Below are 16,870 nucleotides of genomic sequence, written 5' to 3' on the forward strand. Positions count from 1 at the left end.
GGGTGTACCAGGTGTCACGTCATCAATGTTATATAAAATACAATACATACACCACCTCTAAAATAAAAAAATAAAGAAAAAGATAAATTCGCCAACCATAAAAAGAAAAACGCTGCGACATCTGTTAGGTAATGAATACAAGACAGAGGGGGTGAATATTTTTTCTTGATTTTAGGCTTTTCTTGAATTATGTTTGGTTTGGTGAACAAAGTAATCTGCTTTGTAGTGAATTGTGTTAACACAAAAATAATGAAATAAAAACAGTGAACACAAATCTCCAAAACTCACTTAATTTTATATTAAAATCAAGTATGAACTTGACTTGTCGAGATTTCTGAGTTCTCGGGTGAGCTTGGCTTGTCGAGGTCTCCAAGTCTTTGCATGTACTTGCCGATATCTCTAATCTTCATCTCTTTATTTTGGCTTATCGATATATCTGAGTTCTCTAATGCAGAAATGACTTTTCGATGTCTCCAATTTTTATATCTTCATTTTGGCTTGTCGATATCTCTGAGACTTCTCTATAAGCTATTTTTGACTTATCGATAAGTCATTCTGGAGTTCTCAAATGACTATATGACTTGATCTGTGACTTGTAGATTTCTTGACTTAGAATGTTTTTCTCAAAACAGATTTATTCAACTCCAAGCTTCTTTACACTTACTATGAGGCATGATCTTCGTGATCTTCTTCCAGAGCTTATTCTTAGGCTTGAGACTGTTTACAGAAAAATACTTCAGTCTAAACTATTAATAATTTTACAGACTCGAGTAATACAATATAAAGTGCAAGCTTAGATTATCATACAACTTACTTAGGGCTGTCAATTTGACTTAGTCTTGTTATAATACATGCATGTCTTATACAACAATCTTCCCCAATTTGTGAGAAGATTGCCTATCACAAATTCATGCCTGCTAACAAGACTAACCCCAAGCTAAAATGAACAATTAAGGTTTACATACAAATTGACAGAAGTATAACATTTATACATGAAGAATTTCTTGAGTTTGACATATACAATCATTAATCAAATTTCTCATCTCTTGTTTATTCTCTAATGAGGTCCTTTAACTTTACAAGTACTTCCACTTCTTCTATGATTGGTGTTCCTGTTAGAGCTTCTACAAGTTTGAGTTTATCTGCTAATGAATAACCATTCAAGAAATCAACCCTAATTATTGAGAATCTGTCAACCTTGATGTTGAGAGTCCATCATTGGTGATTCTGCTCATCCCTTTTGCCTTGAGATCTTCAGATTTTTGAATATGCATGTCTATCTCCTCAATGTACTTTCTTTTCCTCTCCTCACTTTCAGCCTTGTTTCTTACTCTTCTTTCTTCCCTTTCTACCAACCATTCAGCCAAAACAGATCTCCATGCCGTTGTTGCATAATCCTTATCCTTCAGTAAGCTTATCACTCTTTTAATCTCAGTGGGTAAAAATGTGTCCATTAAGCCTTTGCCAAGAAATGTGAAGGTTCCATCCTGATAGTAAATTCTTACTTCCCTTAATGATACAACACAAACTCTGATCATTTTTTCAGCTAATTGTTGAAAGTAGTCTTCATCTGAGATGCACCAGTTTAGAGGTAGAAAATCACTTGATTAAAACAATTTTAGATGGCCCTCTCAGTAACTTGCATTTTTTTTGGTTTTCTCCCAACGGATTTGTAATGAAGTTTGGTTGGTGGCTTAACAGAAGGTAGGTTTGAGATTTTCTTTAGAGATGTTTGGTTTGAGGTGATTGGTATTTTCAGAAAGGTGTTAGCAGTTTGTTTGTACAAGAATTTAGGATTTAAGGGTTGAGGTGGTTTGGTATTTGAGTTTGTTAGCTTAGAAGGTTGAGCTTGGTTGATTTGGATTTTTAGGGTTTATTGTTGTGGTCCTGAGTCATCTTCCTTTTTCTTCTTTCTTCTTTCATCCCCTTTATTCTTCTCATCTTCCTTCCTCTTATCATCCTGCTTCTTTTCTTTGCTACCAGTTGCTTTAGAGGATTTACTTGGATTTGAGCCAGAAGGTGGTTTATCATCTTGCTTCTGCTCATCATCATCCTTGTCATCCTTTAAGTTGAATTGTAGATTTGGCAACATAGTATCAGCATTCACAAGGTACCTTTACAAGATTCTGATCATTTCTTAATCTTCAGTTTTCTTGTGCTTTATGTATTTCAGATCAGATTGAAGAGTCATAATCAACCTCATTTTTTCTCTTACACAATTCTTGGGAACATTGAAGATCTTGCATTTCTTGGACTGAGAGCAGATGTATGCCACCTCCTTGTTTGGAAATAGATAAGCTTCAGGAAAAGCATCCATCTGAGCCCTTTTGAGTTCATGAAGCAATTGGGTGTCCTTTGTGATGACTACATGTACCTTGTCAATCACTACATCCAGCTCAGATGCTCTAAATTTCTGAATGTTGGAGAGAGACGCATGTAGAGATCTGTCTAGTCCACTGTCATTCACATTAGATACAATCCTCTTTTCCAAAAAGTTATCAACTTTGACAATCACCACTCTAACAAAGTTGATGTTGCTAGTCAAAGCTCTCTTGTATGTGATGTAGTTGTTGTGGAGAGACACCCTCAAGCCTGCTAGAAGTTCATTGAATTCTTGATATTGGCAGGGTCTTTCTGCAACTTTTAGAAGTCTTTCCTTTCCAAAATCTTTAGTGATTTGAGCTTTTGAAGAGCTTTGACCAGTCTGAGTAGTTGATGTAGGCTCCGTTAACTTCCCAGCATCCCTGGATTGTTGAATCCTAGCTTCCATCTCCCCCTTAGTCTTGGTAACAGGCATGAGTAGGGGAGTTGGTATTTTTGGCCTCACAATCTCAGGTAGTGCAGGCAATGGAATGATAAGTTTACCCATGATAGCTCCCAAAACCACATAATTTTGCATTTGTAAATGCTTGTGGGAGTTCACCAGGGTCTGTATGTCTTCCTGTTGACTCTACACTAGAGTAGTGAGAGCTTGCACTTGAGTTGTGAGTGAGTCATTGGAGGATTGTGAAATTGAAACTTGTTCTTGAAGAGCTTGAATTTGCAAATTTGTAGATGTGGAAGCAGCTTGTTGAGAACTTAAGGGAAGAGAGGCACTAAAGGTGTCTTGGAAAACTTGCTTGATTCCTTCCATAAGTAAGGCAGAAGGCTCATACCTACTCTGATGACGCTTGTTCAAATTGGCCTTTGTGTCATTGGAATTGATTATGTGCTGTTGAACCACCTCATGCAAAGCTATGAAGGACTGTCTGAGATTTTTGACATCTTTGTCTACAACAGTCAGATCAAATCTTGTCATTTAGTCATCAAAATGTTGAAATCTGGAAGTGATAGTCTCATCCATCTTCTCTCTCACCATTTTTCTGAATTTATCTTGATGATCAATCAATGATAATTCTAGAGATTTACCAAATAGGTGAAAAGTTTTGAGTTGAGACTTGTGAATTTCATTAACTGCTTCATAGACTTTCTCAGGAGTTAAAGCCTTTACATTGCTTCCCTGAATTTGGCTAAGACAACATCCATTTTAAGACTGTAGTCTTTGTTCAGCCAAGTATCACAATTTACATCTTGGCCAGCTTCATTAACAATCTTGGCTTGTTGAGCTTCAACATCTATCTGATAGGAAAGCATGATGGCCTATTAGTCTTGGTTTGACATGTTGGATGTGAGAAGCTGTTGTGATATTTGTGCAAGGCCATCAAGTTGATCAACCACTAGATCATCAATAGTGGAGGGTTGAGCTGTTGTTTCTTGTAACCATTGGAAATGAGATGAGATTCTTGTGCTTGATAGGTGGAAGGTGTTATTGTGGTTATGACAAGGTGTTATTCTCCACTTGTGGTGGGAAACTCCAATTGAATTGGAGGGGATTTGGTTGGGTTACTGACTTATTGTTATGTGCACCAGCCTCAAACCCTTGTGCTTCTTGCAGAGCACTGTCACATAAATGTGATGTACTTGCCTCTCCCATAGCAGGGTCATTGGCAATTGAACTCCTAGCTTCAATTATTAGTGCAATTTCAGCTAGGGTTATGAGGAGACTTGTTCTCGTAACAAAAAACCTCCAATGGAATTAGAGAGGATTTAGATAGCTCCCCCTCAGGAGTACTACCCTCAAACCTAACAACCTGTGAAGACTGATTTGCACATGAAGGTGCTTAAGTAACCATCATGAGGTCTTCAGTGAAAAATGATGAATCCCCCATGTTTGTGATGGTGTCATCAAGGTCTACCCTAGCTAGTAGCCTCTCACCATCTAAATTAGGTGTCTGTGTGGTGAGCAAGGTTTCTTGAACCAAGTCACTTGAGTGGGATTGCATTTGAGAATTAGATTCAAGTGCTATGTAGTAAGAAAAAATTTTAGAGATAAGAATTTTTTGATCAGAAGTGAGTGTTGGTAGCTCCCCCTGAGTAAATGAGGGAGCTTCAAAAGATATGTTTTCTTTGTGTGTGTCATCCTTATTTCTTCTTCCATACACTTAGATTACTTCAAGTGCTTGTGCAGACTCATTACAGGATGCACTAGGGAGAGTACTCTTTTCAATAGAGACACCATGTTGAGAGGATGTCCCTAGAATCTGTTCATATCCCTGTTTTACAACTACATCCTATTGGGAGGATGCAGAGGTGGCTTGAGTGGTCAACTCTAAGTTTTTAGCCTTATTTGGTTCTTTTTGACCAAGGGTGACTCAGTTTCTGGTTGTTCCTCACCACTCTCATTTATGATTGTCAGGTTTGTCTGCTTTCTCTTCTTTTTACTCACTTCACCCTTTTGAGAGGATGAAGTGGTTGGCTTCCTATCTTCTAGTGGTAAGGAAGAAGTGGTCTCAGCATTGGAAGGCTCATGTTGGTGTTTCTGTGTGTGTACTTCCACATGTCCAGGGACCATTGTTGTACTAGGTTGTTCAATATTTGTCCTCATATCAGGCATGGGGTAAGGATAAGTCTTAAATCTCTCCAACATGAATGAAGTTAATTTAAGGCCTACATGTACCTTATTCTTAGTAATGAGTGATCCAAATAGAATTTTGGATACTTATTTACAGTTCCCTATTAGTGACTTATCTACACCATCTAGCATATGTATGTCATTTACTTTATAGTTTAAAGCAGACATAATAAATCTAGAAAGAAAAATTTCTTTACCTCTAGATGTCAATGGAATTGTTAGCCTGGTGCTCAATCCCTCCAAGATGTAGTGTCCTTCATTGATCTGTTTGTTTTGAGCCATTGAGTAGACCAGCTTCTGGACAACACTTGAAATGTTGTCAAATCCAGACTTCCTGCATGTGAATGCCCTCACTATTGAGTCAAATAGAAAGGACCATCCCCTCATTAGGTTCTTTTTATTATGGCTTGCAAGATTAATCCTTTCAGAATAATTGATGAAGTTCATGAATTCATAAAGCTCCTCCTGAGTTGGAATCTTCACCAGCTTGTTAGTAGGAATGCCCAAAGCCATGTTTCACAATTGTCCTTGTCACAGATGTATTCCAGAAATCCCTTAAAACATCCAAGTATAGCACATGATTTGCAGTAAGAGCCCCTACAAAGTAAGGTTCATAAAGAAACATCACAAAGCTTTTGAAAGCTTCAGGAGCTTGATTTGCATCTAGAAATGCAAGAAAGTTGGTTTCTTTTGGGATAAAGGGTACAACAGTGTTCGAGGCCATTGATAAGAGTATGAAGTTTAATAGGTAAAAGAAATTAGAGAGAAAGAGTTCTAAACAAGAGAGAAATTGGTTTGGATTTGAGAGTTCTAGGTCAGTTAGAGTTCTCGAAAGCGTAAAGAACTGTATGTATAGATGTCTGAGTATTTATAGTAAAAGTAAATGACTTGTCGAGAACTCAAAAATAGACGTTTAGAATTTACTTATCGAGAAGTCATTTATAGAAGTGAATTACATATTGATAAGTTATTTTTAATTTACTCTTTTAGATAACTAAAATTGACTTATCGAGATGTCAAATAAATACTCAGTTTGTCCAAATTGGACTGAAATATTCTAAAATTTTATTGATTAATTCAGTATACATTTAGAATGAATTTATTTCAAAAGTAATATTCTGAGAATAATTTATTAGTTAAATTATTTCATTCCGAGTCAAAGATAAGCTTAAATAAACTCGTAAAGATCTTAAAATTACTCATTCGAGATTTCTTGAATGTCTTATAGAGAAGTCATAAAGTGACTTATCGAGATGTTCATTCGAGAATTATATTAATGACTCATTCGAAAACTCATTCGAGAAGTCATAATAACTTATCGAGAAGTCCACGAGAAGTCTACCAAAGACTTATCGAGAACTCATTCGAGAAGTCAGAACAACTATTCGAGAAGTCCATTCGAGAAGTCCAAAATTGACTTATCGAGAACTTATTCGAGAAGTCAGAAAATGACTTGTCGAGAAGTCATCTATACTTATCGAGAACTCAGTTCTCTATATACTTTTTGTAACACCCCCAAATCCGGGGTCAGAAATCTGGGTCGTCACGCAATCCTTCAATCATGTGTAACCTGCATTAACTCAATAATCCAATAATCCCATATCACAGATCCCCAATCTCACACACTCACAAGTTATAGCCTTAGAAACAACGTACAACAAGTATCATTTGTTATTAAAACTCAAATGTACTTTACAGGATCTCAAACAATTATTCATAACCTCTACATGAAGTTACAATAATTATGACTGATATCTTATACCTATCTGATACTCTGGCCCACCTGAGATAAAGCTGCCAGGGATTCTTCCCATGACTGCAAGCGACTAAGTCCCACACGGGCATACTGGTTATTTGTTGTGTTCTGACATTTAAAAGAAAGCAAGAGTGAGCAATAATGCTCAGCCATAATAATGTACAGTATGAAAAGACTGTATGAGAAATTTAAGTATAATTTCATATATGATAAATATGTTTATTCAAAAATAGTTTTCCTTGGTCATACACACCTTCTTTCGGAAATAATTCTTTTGTGGACTTGTTATCCTGCGAATACCTTAATGGTAAACCCAACACCTAGGCTTGGGTTACGGTATTGCATCACAATTCCAATTGAAAGAATAGGACATTCACTGGAGCCACCGCATACGATGATCAGTCGTACTGCGGAAATAGTAACCTTTTCTACATGTAGATGGGCGACTTCCTTACTCCAAGTTGTCACCCTAGCCGCATTCGGGCTTTATATGCTTCCCCATTCCACCCGGGTATATTTTGCATACTTCATATGTCCCCCAGTACACATGGTACCTTCTCATACAGAAAATTAATATGGCAGCCTCCCCAGTCCACGAAGTACTAGATCTCTACCCCTCCTTTGTCCTTTTAAGAATCCTATCATATACTTGGAATCATCGAACTATATCGAAGTTCCCCAAGCGTTTTGCTTGTTGATAGGCACAACTCATCTTATATATATATATGTACTTCCGAAAGTTTTCGGAGGAAGTACTAAGGATGTGAGTTGACCGTTGTCATCAGATAAATAAATAATGGGGAGAGTTTCCTTTGAAACTAAATTCAAAATATTTAAAAAAGTCGAGATAATACTCTCCGACGATCTAAAATTATTCGAATGATTTTTCGAAAATCAAAAAGTATTTTAAATCAGGTTTTATGATTTTTAAATCATATTAAATCATTTAATAAATATTGAATAATTAAATAATAATTATTAAACAATTAGACCTCGAATGATTATGTTTTAAAGAAACATTTGAAATAATATTCCTCAACTATTTTACGTTTAAATAATTAAAGTAATCTTTAATAATATAATTAATCGAATTTGAAATAAATAATTATTGGAGAATAATTCTCCTATTTAAATGAATATCCGAAATGATATTCATTGTTCGAGGGATTAAATATAGTTGAGGGAATACGATCTTTGGAAATCGTTTAAATAAATTCAAGATGTTCATTCATTCGCAAGTGGACATCGAGTCCCTGGGATTAAAATAAATACGGACTTTTGATCGTCCAAAACATCTCCAGGATGATTCCCGGGTTTATACTTTATAAAAACTGACCGACTCCCGGTCTTACAACTTATACATCACGCAGTACTATAGCGTTATTGTTTTAAATAAAACCCCTCTAGAATACTTCCGGATTTTCATCAAATTATACTAACCGACCCTCGGTCTAAAATATACACCTCTTATGTACAACGCTACTCTCTAATGTTATCGATTAAAATCCGATAATATTATTATACTGAAATCATTAACATATCGTATGCTATTATATATCAAGGTCCATAAGACATAGTAAATATAGCATCATGTATATATCGACATTATTTGAAAACAAACACAACACAACAGTTTCAAAAAGGTAAGGTTTAAAAACTTGCCTGGAGTCCAAGATACGTTTCCCGACTTCCTCTCGTTCCGGGTTTTCTAATCAACAAACATCATAATCTTAATCACTATTCCTACTCTCATCACCAAATTATATTTCTAATAAGTTCAATACTTCATAATTTTCATTAATCGATGGACTCGAAATAAGTATCACTCCTTGGTCGAAACGGACGGTCAAAGTGGTCTTCTAGATTTGTCTTTACCGAATATTACTATTACGTGGCTCGTACTCTATCATTCTTAATAAATCGTAAAATTAATATTTTAATACGAAACTATCCCGAGGAGCTTCTTCAGTGCTTTTAATATTTATCCTAAAATTTTCATTTTGATAAAATGAATTTAATTAGGTGAAAAGCATTTCAAAAGTTCGTTCAAATACGGAGTTTTACTATTCAAATCGCTTTCACTAAAACGTTGATATCTCTCAAATCGTTAACTCAATTGATACACCGTTTTCGCGTGCGGGATTTAGACAAAATTTAGAACACATAATTTGAAAATTGTTTTATGATAACAGGGGTGAAAATCCCGAAGTGGCAGTTTCCTAACAGGGGGTTGTTTTTGACTTTCGTACTCCGCGCGACCTCAGCTCCGATATTTTTATAAAATTAAAAATCAACATTTTTACTTGAAATTTTTATGGAAGTTAATAAACTCTATTTATTACTTTATGTAAAAATTTCATGATTTTCAAATATTTTTAAGTCAATCATTTATATTTACAAATTTTGTAATTTGTAGCAGTTTTCTCATGTAAATCCCTTTTACTAAAACGGTCATAACTTTTGATCCGTAAATCAGAATCGAGCGATTCAAGCGCCTAAACGATCCTTATAACATTGTCTATCATAATAAATTGTTACTTTTTAAGAAACTATAGTTTATACATTCGGGAACTTCTGCAGAAACTTAAGTTGAGTTTTGTTCATTTTAACGAGGTTAAGATTACGATTCGAGTTTCGTTTACGTCTTAAATCATTATACCACCATTAACAATCATCAAATTATCATTTCAACACTAAATCCTATCAAGAACATCATGTTCTTGAGGCAAAAATTATCAGCCTTAAAACTAATTAACTAAACATCAAGATAATATCAAATCAATCATCAAAACCATACTTATATCCAAGATCCTTACTTTTCTTGAAACTTAAGACTTAAACAAAGTTTAGATGAATGTTTATACCTTCATTAAAGCTTTTTAATACTTAATAAAGTCCTAATATCCTTGATGAATCCTTGGTCTAGCTTTAGGAGCCTTAAACTTCCATGAAAAATCAAGAAAACAAGTTACTGATTTTCAGAGTTACTATTCACCCTCAACTTTAAACATTTTTATAAAATTGAAAACTTCATGGATGGGCTTGAAATTCGCTTCGTGACTTACCCATGATATGTAAGAGGTTTGGTAAAAATTTGGTGATTTGTGAATGAGTAGAACATGAGATATGAATTTTTCTTTTCATGGTGTTCTTGAAATCAACATTATGTTTTGAAGAGAGAAGGAGAGAGTTTTGTGCTTTCTTGAATGCTTCTCTTGGAAGATTTTGAAGATATGATTTAGTATATAAGCTAGTACTAGTATATCTTTGCATATCTTAGCTAGATTACTAGGTTTACAAGCTAATATATCTAGTTTAGATATTAGGTTTACTATTCTAGCCTTTAGGTCATCATGCTATCTAGTTTAGGTTAATAATTAATAATTTAACCATGGTTAGTTAGTTTGGTTAGCTTGGTTCGATACGTTTATTTATTCGTTTACGCGTTTGCTTGGTCGCTTATTCGTTTTCGTAATAATTTCTCGTAAATGGTTCGCGGTGTAAATCTTTTCGTATACATTCTTTATGTTTTAAAGTATCGTTCTTGGATATAAATCCTTGAGATTTAAATTTGTAATTATATTGTGATTCCCGTAATTCTTGATGGTTCGTAGGTACGGTCATTTTTCAAAGTTCGTTTTCTTCAAAAATTAATAGTGTTTATATACACTCATTTGGTATGTATAATCACAATATCAACTCGGAATCTTAAATTTAAAACTCGTATATGGCGTGGTCGTAAAAGTTTTTAATAAACCGCAAGGTTACTATTCATAAAGGTCTTTTACCGATGTCAAAAATTTGGGTTCTTACAGTCTTCCCCCTTAAAAGGATTCCGTCCCGGAATCAGTTTAGAAATAGGCAGGGATACACTTCTCACATGACCACCTCGAGTTCTCACGTTGACTTCACAGTATTAGATCTCTTCATAAAATTTCCACCCGTCCGTCCAATATATTTCCGGATACTCGTCCTTGTAGACCTATGACCTCTACATATTACTCCACAAATTCTAAGTCTGGCTGCAAGTTTATTAGCTCATTTTCAATCATATGTTTGGCGTTGACGGTTAAATTTCCTAACCTCGATTCGTGGTATTAGTTATAAACTTGGCGACCATTCAACGATGGTGCTAATTTATAAGTCAACTTTCTTAGTCCTTTAATTCTTCAACCGGTCCAATAAATCTTGGGTTTAACATTTCTTTCCCTTTCGAATCTCATCACTCCCTTCCTGAGAGGTACTTTCAACAATACTTGTTCTGTTATTTCGTACTTTCTGTCTTTATAGTTCTGGTCCGCATATCTCTATTGTTCATCCTGGGCTGCCACTAGCCGGGTTTTGATAAGTTCTAGGAATTCCTTTGGTCTGTTGACTCAACTATGGTCCAGTATCCTCCGCTTACCAATTTCTTCCCAACCTAAGAGAGAATGATTCTTTCTTCCGTACAAAGCTTTGTAGTCGTTCCAATACCTACATGATAACTCGTTATTGTCGGTAATTCGATTAACGTCAACTGGTCATTTCACTCCCCTTAAAAATCTATAATATGGACGATTAGTGCATCTTCTAGTATTTAAAATCATCCTTCAACTTATTTGTTTCCCCCTCCATCGCTCCTACTAGTGCTAGAGTTTCGTTCCTTAACCTTTTCCTATTTTGGCGCATCATCTCTATCGATTATTTTATGTAAGAAGTTCTCATCGCATTTCTACACGCTCGTCTCCTGTTACACGCTTAGCGTCAGATTTAACATATCTTCATGTATGAAAGGCATATGTCATAGCCTATTTGTTTATTCGAGGATTTAACTCAACTCAAATAAGAATGTAACAAGTAAATAGTGGATCTACCGTCAAAGAGATCTCACAAAGTAACATCTGTCAAAGGATTCAGAAACAAGGTTCATCTACAGACTTGAGGAATTAATTCACTGGAAGAAGTTCAAGAAATTGATCAAGCCTCAGTGATATAAATCAAGATTGTGGATTTAATCAAGTGACATAGATCTTATCAGAGTATCAGATAATTACAGGGATTTAATCTGAAGAAAATCAAGTATCAAAGTCAAGATATGAAGAAACGTCACGGAAGTTAGTCACTCATGAACCAGACAGTACATCGAGTGTCAACATTGAAGTGGTGGAATTGATTCATAATTTTCAGAAGATTTTCAGAAGAATGGTTGCAGTTCAAGAGTAGTATTAATTCTCTATTAATTAATTAAGTCATATAGTTTACTAAGAAAATAAATTATATCTGCAAAGATTAATTTATTTATTAATTAAATTAATTGATTAATTAATTCTAGATTAATATTAGGAATTTTCAGAATTGATTTTGAATTTATATATTCAATATTAATTCAGCATGACAAACAATTGAACTGGTATGACAATCTGGTTGTCATACCGAAAGTCATACCAGCTCAATCTGATTGTCATACCGAAAGTTCTACTAGTTCAACAGATTGTCTTGCTAGTTCAATCAATTGTCTTGCCGATAGTCTTGCCAGTTCAATCAATTGTCTTGCCGATAGTCTTGCCAGTTCATTCAATTGTCTTGCCGATTGTCTTGCCAGTTCAAGTGGATTCTGTTGATTGATTTATTTAAAAGATAGCAGTAGAAGAAGACATAGAATGGAATACAACAAACCAACCAAGAACACAGAAAGAAAAGCAGCCGCCCAAAATATTACATCTCTCTGCTGAATTTAAGATCAACAATTTCTAGTAATTAAAGTTAAATCCAAACCACTAGAAATCATTCTCTTGTTCTTGTGTAACTATCTAGCGGATCAAAATCCCCAGAACTTAATCTCAAATTGCATTTAGCATTTGATTCTTTTTATTGCAAAAATAGAAAAAGTTCATGTCGAATTTATTCTAGATTTGTGATAATTAATTTGAGATTAATCCCTTGTAATCGATATCGTTGTTGTAACACCTTTCAAGTTTAATAATATTTTTATTTAACTTGAATTTTGTTTCAATTTTTTATTCCGCACTAAATTCGATTATACGGTATAGTTTGTATTCAACCCCCCTTCTACAAACATATTGGGACCTAACAATTGGTATAAGAGCCTTCTGATAAACGAACAAGTCAAGATTCTAGACTTTTGTGTTTTTTCAACTCCTTGAATTTTTATTTATTCAAAAATTCATAATGACTTCACAAAAAGTTGGAACCGTTAAAATTACACTATTTGATAAGGAAAATTATATTACGTGGAAAAAGAAGATGCTCTTGTCTTTACAAGTGGCAAATCCCAAATATCTGAACTTGTTAAAGAAGGGTCCAAAAATTCCGATGGTTATTGAACCAGAGGTTATAGTAGATGATGTTGTGATTACCAAAGCTAGAACCTATGCAAAAGAGCCTGAAGATTTTACTCCTGCTGAAAAGGAAGAAGCCTCCTTGGATGCCAGCCTTCAATTAATTTTAAATGATTCCCTTGATCCCTTGATGAACAAACATGTGATGAACTGTAAAAATTCCAAACACATGTGGGAAACTATTGAGTTGATTAATGAAGGCACAGAGGAAGTTAGGGAGAACAAGTTAGAGATCCTAACCTTTGAGTATGAACATTTTAAATCCAATCCAGGAGAAGGAATTACTGAAGTGTAGGGGTGTACGCGGTTCGGATCGGATCGGTTTTGGGGTAAAAGTCGAACCAAACTGCGAAGAGCGGTTTTAGAAAATTATCATCCGTGACCGCATTTGCGGTTGCGGTTAACCGCGTCAATTGCGGTTGCGAATTTGCGGTTATTGTGGATCGGTTTGCGGTTCAACCACTTATTTTAAAATAATTAATAATTTACAAAAAATGAATTCGGAATATTAATAAATTCAAGTTTAAGTTACGTGATAAATTTACATTCAAAAATAAAATACAAACTAATGCTCCGTGTGAAGCAAGAATATTAAAAACATACAAAAATACGGAGGCGAGAGAAAAGAAAAAAGAAAAGGATAAAAAAATTACATGTTGATTACATTTTCCATTTGTTTGGTTATATATATATATATCTTATAATGATTGTGAATCTTATGAACGAAGTCTTAACATTAACCTAAGATTAGTTAAAATATGTGTATACTTATTAATTTATATGATATCAACTACATTTTTGGAAATATATTTTATTATAAATATATGTTGCGAGTTGCGGTTGCGGTTGCAATTTTGCGATTTTCAAAAATTTAAAACCGCATCCAAACCGCGAATGTGCGGTTTTTAAAATTTAAATCCACAACCAACCCGCGTTTCGTGATTATCCGCATTTGCGGTTCGGTTGCGAGCGGTTGAGCGGTTGGATGCGGTTGAGCGGTTCATCTGTATACCCCTACTGAAGTGTTTGAGAGGTACAATGCATTGATCAACAACCTGAACATAAATGGAAAATATTATTCAATCAGGGAGGTCAACAAAAAGTTCCTTTTAATACTGCCAACTCATCTTGAACATAGAATCACTGCCATAAGAGAAGATAGAGATCTGAGTGAGATTTCTTTGAATAGACTCTATGGTGTGTTAAAAACCTATGAGTTGGAGCAGATTCAGCAGAAGGAAGTCTACGGGAAAGATAGAGCGGTCAGCATATCTACTGCTCTAGTAGCTGAAGGTCAACAACAATCTTAATAGTCAGAGAGAATGGTACAGTCTTCCAAGGCTGAGGAAAATGTATTAGTAGCAGAATATGATCCTCCTACTACAAATCAATCCAGTGATGATTTTTACTCCTTGGAAGAGCTGGAGCAATTGGAAGATGAGTCAATGGCCCAATTGTCAAGAGATTCTCCAATGTCAGATTCAAGAGAAATCCTAAGTTCAAGTACAAGTCCAACTACAACAGATTCCAGACAGGTGGATCTTCATCCTCTAACACCAGTAGTGGTGGATACAAAACAGGGATGGTTGATCGGAGCACCATTAGATGCTATAACTGCAATGAGTTGGGACACTTTGCCACAGAATGAAGGAAGCCAAAGCAAGTAACGAAGAACTCTTATGATTCAAATCAGAAGAGTAACTCTAAAAGGGCTTATCTGGCAAAGGGAAGAAGCTGGGATGATACTGATAGTGAAGATGAAGAAGAAGGGAATCTTGCTCTTATGGCTATTGATGGAAACACTTCATCGTCAAGAAAAGAGGTAAAATTTACAGATACTGAATTAGTTTATCATCTAAGAGGTTCCTTAGATTGTGCTCATCGTGATAATGAACTGTTAAGTCAGCAGATCAAAGACCTTGAGAAAGAGGTCAATGAATTAAGACTTGTGCACATTAATCAAGACAAATTAAAAGAACAAGTATCTTTTCTAGAGAATAGAGCTAACTGTTATAGAAAACTCGAAACTATTCTCAAAGACAAGATCACCGGCCTTGAGACTAAGGTTAAAGCTTACTTTAATTCTTGTTCGAAGGCTAAAGAGTTCTACAGTAAGCAAGCTGTTAATCAAACATCTGGAATAAGTTTTGGTTACAATGCTTCTATTGGAGAATTAGGCATAAACTCCCCTCCTCATGTCTGTGCTAAAGGTAGGGAAGTACCACATGTGCTTAAGGGTGTTGATAAACCCCTCTATAAAGGATCAATCGCTGAACCATTTGATGAGACCTCCTTTATTATTGAAGAAGAAATACGTGCTGAAGATCGTGCTAATGAGAAGGTTGTTTCCAAATCAAGCGTGTCGAAAGTTCCAGTCAAAGTTGTGAAAGCAACTGAGACTAACTCAGACACACATGAGTTGGATAACAAAATGCCATGTTTACCATGCATATTTTGCCTATCGTTAATCCCTCTCATAAAGTATGTGGTGTTCCTAATTGTATGTCTTGTGCTTTTAATTTGATGTATGCTTATTTTAATGGTAAGCATATTTCTAGTGATAAGACTACTCCTCGTCAGTATGTGAATAATAGGAAGCATGATAGATCTAAGACTGCTAGTCCTTCTAAGGCTAGAAAGGAGACATTTGTGCCTAAGCCTAAACATAAATTTGTTAAGGCTGTTTACAAGGTCAAATGTCCAGTCATTGAGAAAGTTGATAACATTAAAGTTAAGAATGTTGTTTTGCCTGACAAAGGTCAATTCTACAAGTATGTCGGGCCTAACCAAGTTTGGGTTCCGAAGAAGGTTTAATCCATTTGTGTTGCAGGGCATTAAATAGGTGGAACCAGCAGTGTGGATTCTTGACAGTGGATCGTCAAGACATATGACCGGAGTCAGAGCCCTGCTATCAAATGTGGTTGAGAAAGCTGGCCCACTGGTTACCTTTGGAGATAACATCAAAGGTTTAACTGAGGGATATGGCTGGTTGCAAGCTGGTAATATTATCATTGAACTCAAACTTCTTTCAACATTAGTGATTTCTTATTTCATTTAAAATATTTTGAAGTCACTATTGTACATCATCTCTCTCAAAAGATTAAATGTATAATTTTCATTCATTATAGATCTTAAGTACATTTTATCTCTATAGTGCCATATGTTCTGTGATACATGTTCAGTCTCCAATGGCTTTCTTTCATTGACAGTCATGAGGTTGAAAACCCACAACATCTATCCCAGACTGTAAAGACAAACACAGAAACAGAACCAACCAGCACTCTCTTACCACTAAAATGAAGTATGAATGAGCGTGAGGGAGATAGTGCCTTAGTGCACCACATAAGGAAGGTTCTGAAGTCAACCCAGCAGCTCTGTCTCCTACAAAGATGAGTAGTATTTAAACCGAGACAACTTCTAGCCCCCATACATCTTCTCAAAAAGATGTAATGGCTGAAAAGGCACAAAAACAGTTACTAGATTCATTCTCTCAACTGGGTGCGTCTATTGTAATTTGCCTGTCGGCCAGGGTATCTGATATAGTGTCACCACCTCAAACATAAAATTTTTGATGCACAAGGAAAGGTTACACACACAAAGGAGGAGTTGACAGAAACAAGAGTTTCGACCATTTTAAGGTCATATTCGATTGTTCAAGGTTCTTTAATGGACCAATTGCCTTTACAGGTGTTAAGAGAGGATATTGATCCAAAAGCCATATGTCAGTGGTCAGTGTCTACCTCCCCAGGCTTAAATCCCCTGGATGCATCTGCGGATAGTGGATCTGACATAGGTGCAGATCGGCAACTTGTTGACAATGATTCA

This window comes from Apium graveolens, chromosome 10 (assembly GCF_009905375.1).
Source record: "Apium graveolens cultivar Ventura chromosome 10, ASM990537v1, whole genome shotgun sequence".
Classification (NCBI taxonomy): domain Eukaryota; kingdom Viridiplantae; phylum Streptophyta; class Magnoliopsida; order Apiales; family Apiaceae; genus Apium; species Apium graveolens.